Genomic DNA, 9,886 nt, shown 5'->3' with positions numbered 1-9,886 from the left:
CAGGTGCTCTATAGTGCTGACTGCTGGTAGAAGACTGCTGGTAGAAGACAGGTGCTCTATAGTGCTGACTGCTGGTAGAAGACAGGTGCTCTATAGTGCTGACTGCTGGTAGAAGACAGGTGCTCTATAGTGCTGACTGCTGGCAGAAGACAGGTGCTCTATAGTTTGACTGCTGGCAGAAGACAGGTGCTCTATAGTGCTGACTGCTGGTAGAAGACAGGTGCTCTATAGTGCTGACTGCTGGTAGAAGACAGGTGCTCTAGGTGCTGACTGCTGGTAGAAGACAGGTGCTCTATAGTGCTGACTGCTGGTAGAAGACAGGTGCTCTATAGTGCTGACTGCTGGTAGAAGACAGGTGCTCTATAGTGCTGACTGCTGACTGCTGGTGCCAGAAGACAGGTGCTCTATAGTGCTGACTGCTGGCAGAAGACAGGTGCTCTATAGTGCTGACTGCTGGCAGAAGACAGGTGCTCTATAGTGCTGACTGCTGGTAGAAGACAGGTGCTCTATAGTGCTGACTGCTGGTAGAAGACAGGTGCTCTATAGGACTGGGTGCTGTAAAGACAGGTGCCTATAGTGCTGACTGCTGGTAGAAGACAGGTGCTCTATAGTGCTGACTGCTGGTAGAAGACAGGTGCTCTATAGTTCTGACTGCTTGCAGAAGACAGGTGATCTATAGTGCTGACTGCTGGTAGAAGACAGGTGCTCTATAGTGCTGACTGGTAGAAGACAGGTGCTCTATAGTGCTGACTGCTGGCAGAAGACAGGTGCTCTATAGTGCTGACTGCTGGTAGAAGACAGGTGCTCTAGTGCTGACTGCTGGTAGAAGACAGGTGCTCTATAGTGCTGACTGCTGGCAGAAGACAGGTGCTCTATAGTGCTGACTGCTGGTAGAAGACAGGTGCTCTATAGTGCTGACTGCTGGTAGAAGACAGGTGCTCTATAGTGCTGACTGCTGGTAGAAGACAGGTGCTCTATAGTGCTGACTGCTGGTAGAAGACAGGTGCTCTATAGTGCTGACTGCTGGTAGAAGACAGGTGCTCTATAGTGCTGACTGCTGGTAGAAGACAGGTGCTCTATAGTGCTGACTGCTGGTAGAAGACAGGTGCTCTATAGTGCTGACTGCTGGTAGAAGACAGGTGCTCTATAGTGCTGACTGCTGGCAGAAGACAGGTGCTCTATAGTGCTGACTGCTGGTAGAAGACAGGTGATCTATAGTGCTGACTGCCAGAAGACAGGTGCTCTATAGTGCTGACTGCTTGGTAGAAGACAGGTGCTCTATAGTGTTGACTGCTGGCAGAAGACAGGTGCTCTATAGTGCTGACTGCTGGTAGAAGACAGGTGCTCTATAGTGCTGACTGCTGGTAGAAGACAGGTGCTCTATAGTGACTGACTGCTGGCAGAAGACAGGTGCTCTATAGTGCTGACTGCTGGCAGAAGACAGGTGCTCTATAGTGCTGACTGCTGGTAGAAGACAGGTGCTCTATAGTGCTGACTGCTGGTAGAAGACTATAGGTGACTGATAGAAGACTCTATAGTGCTGTGCTGACTGCTGACTGCTGAGTAGAAGACAGGTGCTCTAGTGCTGGACTGCTGGTAGAAGACTGACTGCTGCTGTAGAAGACAGGTGCTCTATAGTGCTGACTGCTGGCAGAAGACAGGTGCTCTATAGTGCTGACTGCTGCAGAAGACAGGTGCTCTATAGTGCTGACTGCTGGCAGAAGACAGGCAACTCTAGTGCTGACTGCTGGCAGAAGACAGGTGCTCTATAGTGCTGACTGCTGCCCAGAAGACAGGTGCTCTATAGTTCTGACTGCTGGCAGAAGACAGGTGCTCTATAGTGCTGACTGCTGGTAGAAGACAGGTGCTCTATAGTTCTGACTGCTGGTAGAAGACAGGTGCTCTATAGTGCTGACTGCTGGCAGAAGACAGGTGCTCTATAGTGCTGACTGCTGGTAGAAGACAGGTGCTCTATAGTGCTGACTGCTGGTAGAAGACAGGTGCTCTATAGTGCTGACTGCTGGTAGAAGACAGGTGCTCTATAGTGCTGACTGCTGGTAGAAGACAGGTGCTCTATAGTGCTGACTGCTGGTAGAAGTCTCTGACTGCTGACTGCTGGCAGAAGACAGGTGCTCTATAGTGCTGACTGCTGGTAGAAGACAGGTGCTCTATAGTGCTGACTGCTGGCAGACAGGTGCTCTATAGTGCTGACTGCTGCCAGAAGACAGGTGCTCTATAGTGCTGACTGCTGATAGAAGACAGGTGCTCTATAGTGCTGACTGCTGGTAGAAGACAGGTGCTCTATAGTGCTGACTGCTGGCAGAAGACAGGTGCTCTATAGTGCTGACTGCTGGTAGAAGACAGGTGCTCTATAGTGCTGACTGCTGGCAGAAGACAGGTGCTCTATAGTGCTGACTGCTGGTAGAAGACAGGTGCTCTATAGTGCTGACTGCTGGCAGAAGACAGGTGCTCTATAGTGCTGACTGCTGGCAGAAGGCAGGTGCTCTATAGTGCTGACTGCTGGTAGAAGACAGGTGCTCTATAGTGCTGACTGCTGGTAGAAGACAGGTGCTCTATAGTGCTGACTGCTGGCAGAAGACAGGTGCTCTATAGTGCTGACTGCTGGTAGAAGACAGGTGCTCTATAGTTCTGACTGCTGGTAGAAGACAGGTGCTCTATAGTGCTGACTGCTGGTAGAAGACAGGTGCTCTATAGTGCTGACTGCTGGTAGAAGACAGTGCTCTATAGTGCTGACTGCTGGTAGAGACAGGTGCTCTATAGTGCTGAAGACAGGTGCTCTATAGTTCTGACTGCTGGTAGAAGACAGGTGCTCTATAGTGCTGACTGCTGGTAGAAGACAGGTGCTCTAGTGCTGACTGCTGGCTGGACTGCTGGCTGACTGCTGGAAGACAGGTGCTCTATAGTGCTGACTGCTGGCAGAAGACAGGTGCTCTATAGTGCTGACAAAGGGCAGAAGACAGGTGCTCTATAGTGCTGACTGCTGGTAGAAGACAGGTGCTCTATAGTGCTGACTGCTGGTAGAAGACAGGTGCTCTATAGTGCTGACTGCTGGTAGAAGACAGGTGCTCTATAGTGCTGACTGCTGGTAGAAGACAGGTGCTCTATAGTGCTGACTGCTGGTAGAAGACAGGTGCTCTATAGTGCTGACTGCTGGTAGAAGACAGGTGCTCTATAGTGCTGACTGCTGGTAGAAGACAGGTGCTCTATAGTGCTGACTGCTGGTAGAAGACAGGTGCTCTATAGTGCTGACTGCTGCCAGAAGACAGGTGCTCTATAGTGCTGACTGCTGGCAGAAGACAGGTGCTCTATAGTGCTGACTGCTGTAGAAGACAGGTGCTCTATAGTGCTGACTGCTGGTAGAAGACAGGTGCTCTATAGTGCTGACTGCTGGCAGAAGACAGGTGCTCTATAGTGCTGACTGCTGGTAGAAGACAGGTGCTCTATAGTGCTGACTGCTGGTAGAAGACAGGTGCTCTATAGTGCTGACTGCTGGTAGAAGACAGGTGCTCTATAGTGCTGACTGCTGGTAGAAGACAGGTGCTCTATAGTGCTGACTGCTGAAGACAGGTGCTCTAAGTGCTGACTGCTCAGTGCTGGTAGAAGACAGGTGCTCTATAGCTGACTGCTGGTAGACAGGTGCTCTATAGTGCTGACTGCTGATAGAAGACAGGTGCTCTATAGTGCTGACTGCTGGCAGAAGACAGGTGCTCTATAGTGCTGACTGCTGATAGGAAGACAGGTGCTCTATAGTGCTGCTGCTGGTAGAAGACAGGTGCTCTATAGTGCTGACTGCTGCCAGAAGACAGGTGCTCTATAGTGCTGACTTCTGACACTGCTGGTGCCAGAAGACAGGTGCTCTATAGTGCTGACTGCTGGTAGAAGACAGGTGCTCTATAGTGCTGACTGCTGGCAGAAGACAGGTGCTCTATAGTGCTGACTGCTGGTAGAAGACAGGTGCTCTATAGTGCTGACTGCTGGCAGAAGACAGGTGCTCTATAGTGACTGACTGCTAGTTCTGACTGCTGGAAGACAGGTGCTCTATAGTGCTGACAAGGTGCTCTGGCTTTGAGAAGACAGGTGCTCTATAGTGCTGACTGCTGGTAGAAGACAGGTGCTCTATAGTGCTGACTGCTGGTAGAAGACAGGTGCTCTGCTGACTGCTGATAGAAGACAGGTGCTCTATAGTGCTGACTGCTGGAGAGACAGGTGCTCTATAGTGCTGACTGCTGGTGAAGAAGACAGGTGCTCTATAGTGCTGGCTGCTGGCAGAAAGACAGGTGCTCTATAGTGCTGACTGCTGTGAAGACAGGTGCTCTATAGTGCTGACTGCTGGCAGAAGACAGGTGCTCTATAGTGCTGACTGCTGCCCAGAAGACAGGTGCTCTATAGTGCTGACTGCTGGTAGAAGACAGGTGCTCTATAGTGCTGACTGCGGCAGAGAAGACAGGTGCTCTATAGTGCTGACTGCTGTAGAAGACAGGTGCTCTATAGTTCTGACTGCTGGCAGAAGACAGGTGCTCTATAGTGCTGACTGCTGGTAGAAGACAGGTGCTCTATAGTGCTGACTGCTGGCAGAAGACAGGTGCTCTAGTGCTTGCAAACTGCTGGTAGAGACAGGTGCTCTATAGTGCTGACTGCTGGTAGAACATGGAGTGCTCTATAGTGCTGACTGCTGGCAGAAGACAGGTGCTCTATAGTGCTGACTGCTGGTAGAAGACAGGTGCTCTATAGTTCTGACTGCTGGCAGAAGACAGGTGCTCTATAGTGCTGACTGCTGGTAGAAGGTGACAGGTGCTCATTACTCAAATGCCTGACTATGGCAGGAAGACAGGTGCTCTATGGCAGAAGACAGGTGCTCTATAGTGCTGACTGCTGGTAGAAGACAGGTGCTCTATGCGTGCTGACTGCTGACAGAGACAGGTGCTCTATAGTGCTGACTGCTGGTAGAAGACAGGTGCTCTAGGTGCTGCTGGTAGAGACAGTTGCTCTATAGTAGAAGACAGGTGCTCTATAGTGCTGACTGCTGGTAGAAGACAGGTGCTCTCATAGTGCTGACTGCTGGTAGAGACAGGTGCTCTATAGTGCTGACTGCTGATAGAAGACAGGTGCTCTATAGTTCTGACTGCTGGTAGAAGACAGGTGCTCTATAGTGCTGACTGCTGGTAGAGAAGACAGGTGCTCTATAGTGTGACTAACAGTAGAAGACAGGTGCTCTATAGTGCTTTGACTGCTGGTAGAAGACAGGTGCTCTATAGTGCTGACTGCTGGCAGAAGACAGGTGCTCTATAGTGCTGTGCTGGCAGAAGACAGGTGCTCTATAGTGCTTTGACTGCTGGCAGAAGACAGGTGCTCTATAGTGCTGACTGCTGGCCAGAGACAGGTGCTCTATAGTGCTGACTGCTGGTAGAAGACAGGTGCTCTTATAAAGTTCTGACTGCTGGCAGAGACAGGTGCTCTATAAGTGCTGACTGCTGGTAGAAGACAGGTGCTCTATAGTGCTGACTGCTGGTAGAAGACAGGTGCTCTATAGTGCTGACTGCTGGTAGAAGACAGGTGCTCTATAGTGCTGACTGCTGGCAGAGAAGACAGGTGCTCTATAGTGCTGACTGCTGGTAGAAGACAGGTGCTCTATAGTGCTGACTGCTGGTAGAAGACAGGTGCTCTATAGTGCTGACTGCTGGTAGAAGACAGGTGCTCTATAGTGCTGACTGCTGGTAGAGACAGGTGCTCTATAGTGCTGACTGCTGGTAGAAGACAGGTGCTCTATAGTGTGACTGCTGGCAAGACAGGTGCTCTATAGTGCTGACTGCTGGTAGAAGACAGGTGCTCTATAGTGCTGACTGCTGGTAGAAGACAGGTGCTCTATAGTGCTGACTGCTAAAACCAGGTTTCTATAGTTCTGACTGCTGGTAGAGAGACAGGTGCTCTATAGTGCTGACTGCTGGTAGAGACAGGTGCTCTATAGTGCTGACTGCTGGTAGAAGACAGGTGCTCTATAGTGCTGACTGCTGGTAGAAGACAGGTGCTCTATAGTGCTGACTGCTGGTAGAAGACAGGTGCTCTATAGTGCTGACTGCTGGTAGAAGACAGGTGCTCTATAGTGCTGACTGCTGCCAGAAGACAGGTGCTCTATAGTTCTGACTGCTGGTAGAAGACAGGTGCTCTATAGTGCTGACTGCTGGTAGAAGACAGGTGCTCTATAGTTCTGACTGCTGGTAGAAGACAGGTGCTCTATAGTGCTGACTGCTGGCAGAAGACAGGTGCTCTATAGTGCTGACTGCTGGTAGAAGACAGGTGCTCTATAGTGCTGACTGCTGGTAGAAGACAGGTGCTCTATAGTGCTGACTGCTGGTAGAAGACAGGTGCTCTATAGTGCTGACTGCTGGTAGAAGACAGGTGCTCTATAGTGCTGACTGCTGGCAGAAGACAGGTGCTCTATAGTGCTGACTGCTGGTAGAAGACAGGTGCTCTATAGTGCTGACTGCTGGTAGAAGACAGGTGCTCTATAGTGCTGACTGCTGATAGAAGACAGGTGCTCTATAGTGCTGACTGCTGGCAGAAGACAGGTGCTCTATAGTGCTGACTGCTGGTAGAAGACAGGTGCTCTATAGTGCTGACTGCTGGTAGAAGACAGGTGCTCTATAGTGCTGACTGCTGGTAGAAGACAGGTGCTCTATAGTGCTGACTGCTGGCAGAAGACAGGTGCTCTATAGTGCTGACTGCTGGCAGAAGACAGGTGCTCTATAGTGCTGACTGCTGGCAGAAGACAGGTGCTCTATAGTGCTGACTGCTGGCAGAAGACAGGTGCTCTATAGTGCTGACTGCTGTCAGAAGACAGGTGCTCTATAGTGCTGACTGCTGGCAGAAGACAGGTGCTCTATAGTGCTGACTGCTGGTAGAAGACAGGTGCTCTATAGTTCTGACTGCTGGTAGAAGACAGGTGCTCTATAGTGCTGACTGCTGGTAGAAGACAGGTGCTCTATAGTGCTGACTGCTGGTAGAAGACAGGTGCTCTATATTGCTGACTGCTGGTAGAAGACAGGTGCTCTATAGTGCTGACTGCTGGTAGAAGACAGGTGCTCTATAGTTCTGACTGCTGGTAGAAGACAGGTGCTCTATAGTGCTGACTGCTGGTAGAAGACAGGTGCTCTATAGTGCTGACTGCTGGCAGAAGACAGGTGCTCTATAGTGCTGACTGCTGGTAGAAGACAGGTGCTCTATAGTGCTGACTGCTGGCAGAAGACAGGTGCTCTATAGTGCTGACTGCTGGTAGAAGACAGGTGCTCTATAGTGCTGACTGCTGGTAGAAGACAGGTGCTCTATAGTGCTGACTGCTGGTAGAAGACAGGTGCTCTATAGTGCTGACTGCTGGTAGAAGACAGGTGCTCTATAGTGCTGACTGCTGGTAGAAGACAGGTGCTCTATAGTGCTGACTGCTGGCAGAAGACAGGTGCTCTATAGTGCTGACTGCTGGTAGAAGACAGGTGCTCTATAGTGCTGACTGCTGGTAGAAGACAGGTGCTCTATAGTGCTGACTGCTGGTAGAAGACAGGTGCTCTATAGTGCTGACTGCTGGCAGAAGACAGGTGCTCTATAGTGCTGACTGCTGGCAGAAGACAGGTGCTCTATAGTGCTGACTGCTGGCAGAAGACAGGTGCTCTATAGTGCTGACTGCTGGTAGAAGACAGGTGCTCTATAGTGCTGACTGCTGGTAGAAGACAGGTGCTCTATAGTTCTGACTGCTGGTAGAAGACAGGTGCTCTATAGTGCTGACTGCTGGTAGAAGACAGGTGCTCTATAGTGCTGACTGCTGGCAGAAGACAGGTGCTCTATAGTGCTGACTGCTGGTAGAAGACAGGTGCTCTATAGTGCTGACTGCTGGCAGAAGACAGGTGCTCTATAGTGCTGACTGCTGGTAGAAGACAGGTGCTCTATAGTGCTGACTGCTGGTAGAAGACAGGTGCTCTATAGTGCTGACTGCTGGTAGAAGACAGGTGCTCTATAGTGCTGACTGCTGGCAGAAGACAGGTGCTCTATAGTGCTGACTGCTGGTAGAAGACAGGTGCTCTATAGTGCTGACTGCTGGCAGAAGACAGGTGCTCTATAGTGCTGACTGCTGGTAGAAGACAGGTGCTCTATAGTGCTGACTGCTGGTAGAAGACAGGTGCTCTATAGTGCTGACTGCTGGTAGGAGACAGGTGCTCTATAGTTCTGACTGCTGCCAGAAGACAGGTGCTCTATAGTGCTGACTGCTGGTAGAAGACAGGTGCTCTATAGTGCTGACTGCTGGTAGGAGACAGGTGCTCTATAGTGCTGACTGCTGGTAGAAGACAGGTGCTCTATAGTGCTGACTGCTGGTAGAAGACAGGTGCTCTATAGTGCTGACTGCTGGTAGAAGACAGGTGCTCTATAGTGCTGACTGCTGGTAGAAGACAGGTGCTCTATAGTGCTGACTGCTGGTAGAAGAGAGGTGCTCTATAGTGCTGACTGCTGGCAGAAGACAGGTGCTCTATAGTGCTGACTGCTGGTAGAAGACAGGTGCTCTATAGTGCTGACTGCTGGTAGGAGACAGGTGCTCTATAGTGCTGACTGCTGGTAGAAGACAGGTGCTCTATAGTGCTGACTGCTGGTAGAAGACAGGTGCTCTATAGTGCTGACTGCTGGTAGAAGACAGGTGCTCTATAGTGCTGACTGCTGGCAGAAGACAGGTGCTCTATAGTGCTGACTGCTGGTAGAAGACAGGTGCTCTATAGTGCTGACTGCTGGTAGAAGACAGGTGCTCTATAGTGCTGACTGCTGGCAGAAGACAGGTGCTCTATAGTGCTGACTGCTGGCAGAAGACAGGTGCTCTATAGTTCTGACTGCTGGTAGAAGACAGGTGCTCTATAGTGCTGACTGCTGGCAGAAGACAGGTGCTCTATAGTGCTGACTGCTGGTAGAAGACAGGTGCTCTATAGTGCTGACTGCTGGCAGAAGACAGGTGCTCTATAGTTCTGACTGCTGGTAGAAGACAGGTGCTCTATAGTGCTGACTGCTGGCAGAAGACAGGTGCTCTATAGTGCTGACTGCTGGTAGAAGACAGGTGCTCTATAGTGCTGACTGCTGGCAGAAGACAGGTGCTCTATAGTGCTGACTGCTGGTAGAAGACAGGTGCTCTATAGTGCTGACTGCTGGTAGAAGACAGGTGCTCTATAGTGCTGACTGCTGGTAGAAGACAGGTGCTCTATAGTGCTGACTGCTGGTAGAAGACAGGTGCTCTATAGTGCTGACTGCTGGTAGAAGACAGGTGCTCTATAGTGCTGACTGCTGGTAGAAGACAGGTGCTCTATAGTGCTGACTGCTGGTAGAAGACAGGTGCTCTATAGTGCTGACTGCTGGTAGAAGACAGGTGCTCTATAGTGCTGACTGCTGGTAGAAGACAGGTGCTCTATAGTGCTGACTGCTGGCAGAAGACAGGTGCTCTATAGTGCTGACTGCTGGTAGAAGACAGGTGCTCTATAGTGCTGACTGCTGGTAGAAGACAGGTGCTCTATAGTGCTGACTGCTGGTAGAAGACAGGTGCTCTATAGTGCTGACTGCTGGTAGAAGACAGGTGCTCTATAGTGCTGACTGCTGGTAGAAGACAGGTGCTCTATAGTGCTGACTGCTGGTAGAAGACAGGTGCTCTATAGTGCTGACTGCTGGTAGAAGACAGGTGCTCTATAGTGCTGACTGTTGGTAGAAGACAGGTGCTCTATAGTGCTGACTGCTGTCAGAAGACAGGTGCTCTATAGTGCTGACTGCTGGCAGAAGACAGGTGCTCTATAGTGCTGACTGCTGGCAGAAGACAGGTGCTCTATAGTGCTGACTGCTGGCAGAAGACAGG

This window comes from Oncorhynchus nerka, linkage group LG27 (assembly GCF_034236695.1).
Source record: "Oncorhynchus nerka isolate Pitt River linkage group LG27, Oner_Uvic_2.0, whole genome shotgun sequence".
NCBI classification, from domain to species: Eukaryota; Metazoa; Chordata; class Actinopteri; order Salmoniformes; family Salmonidae; genus Oncorhynchus; species Oncorhynchus nerka.
This window is presented reverse-complemented; position numbering follows the sequence as displayed.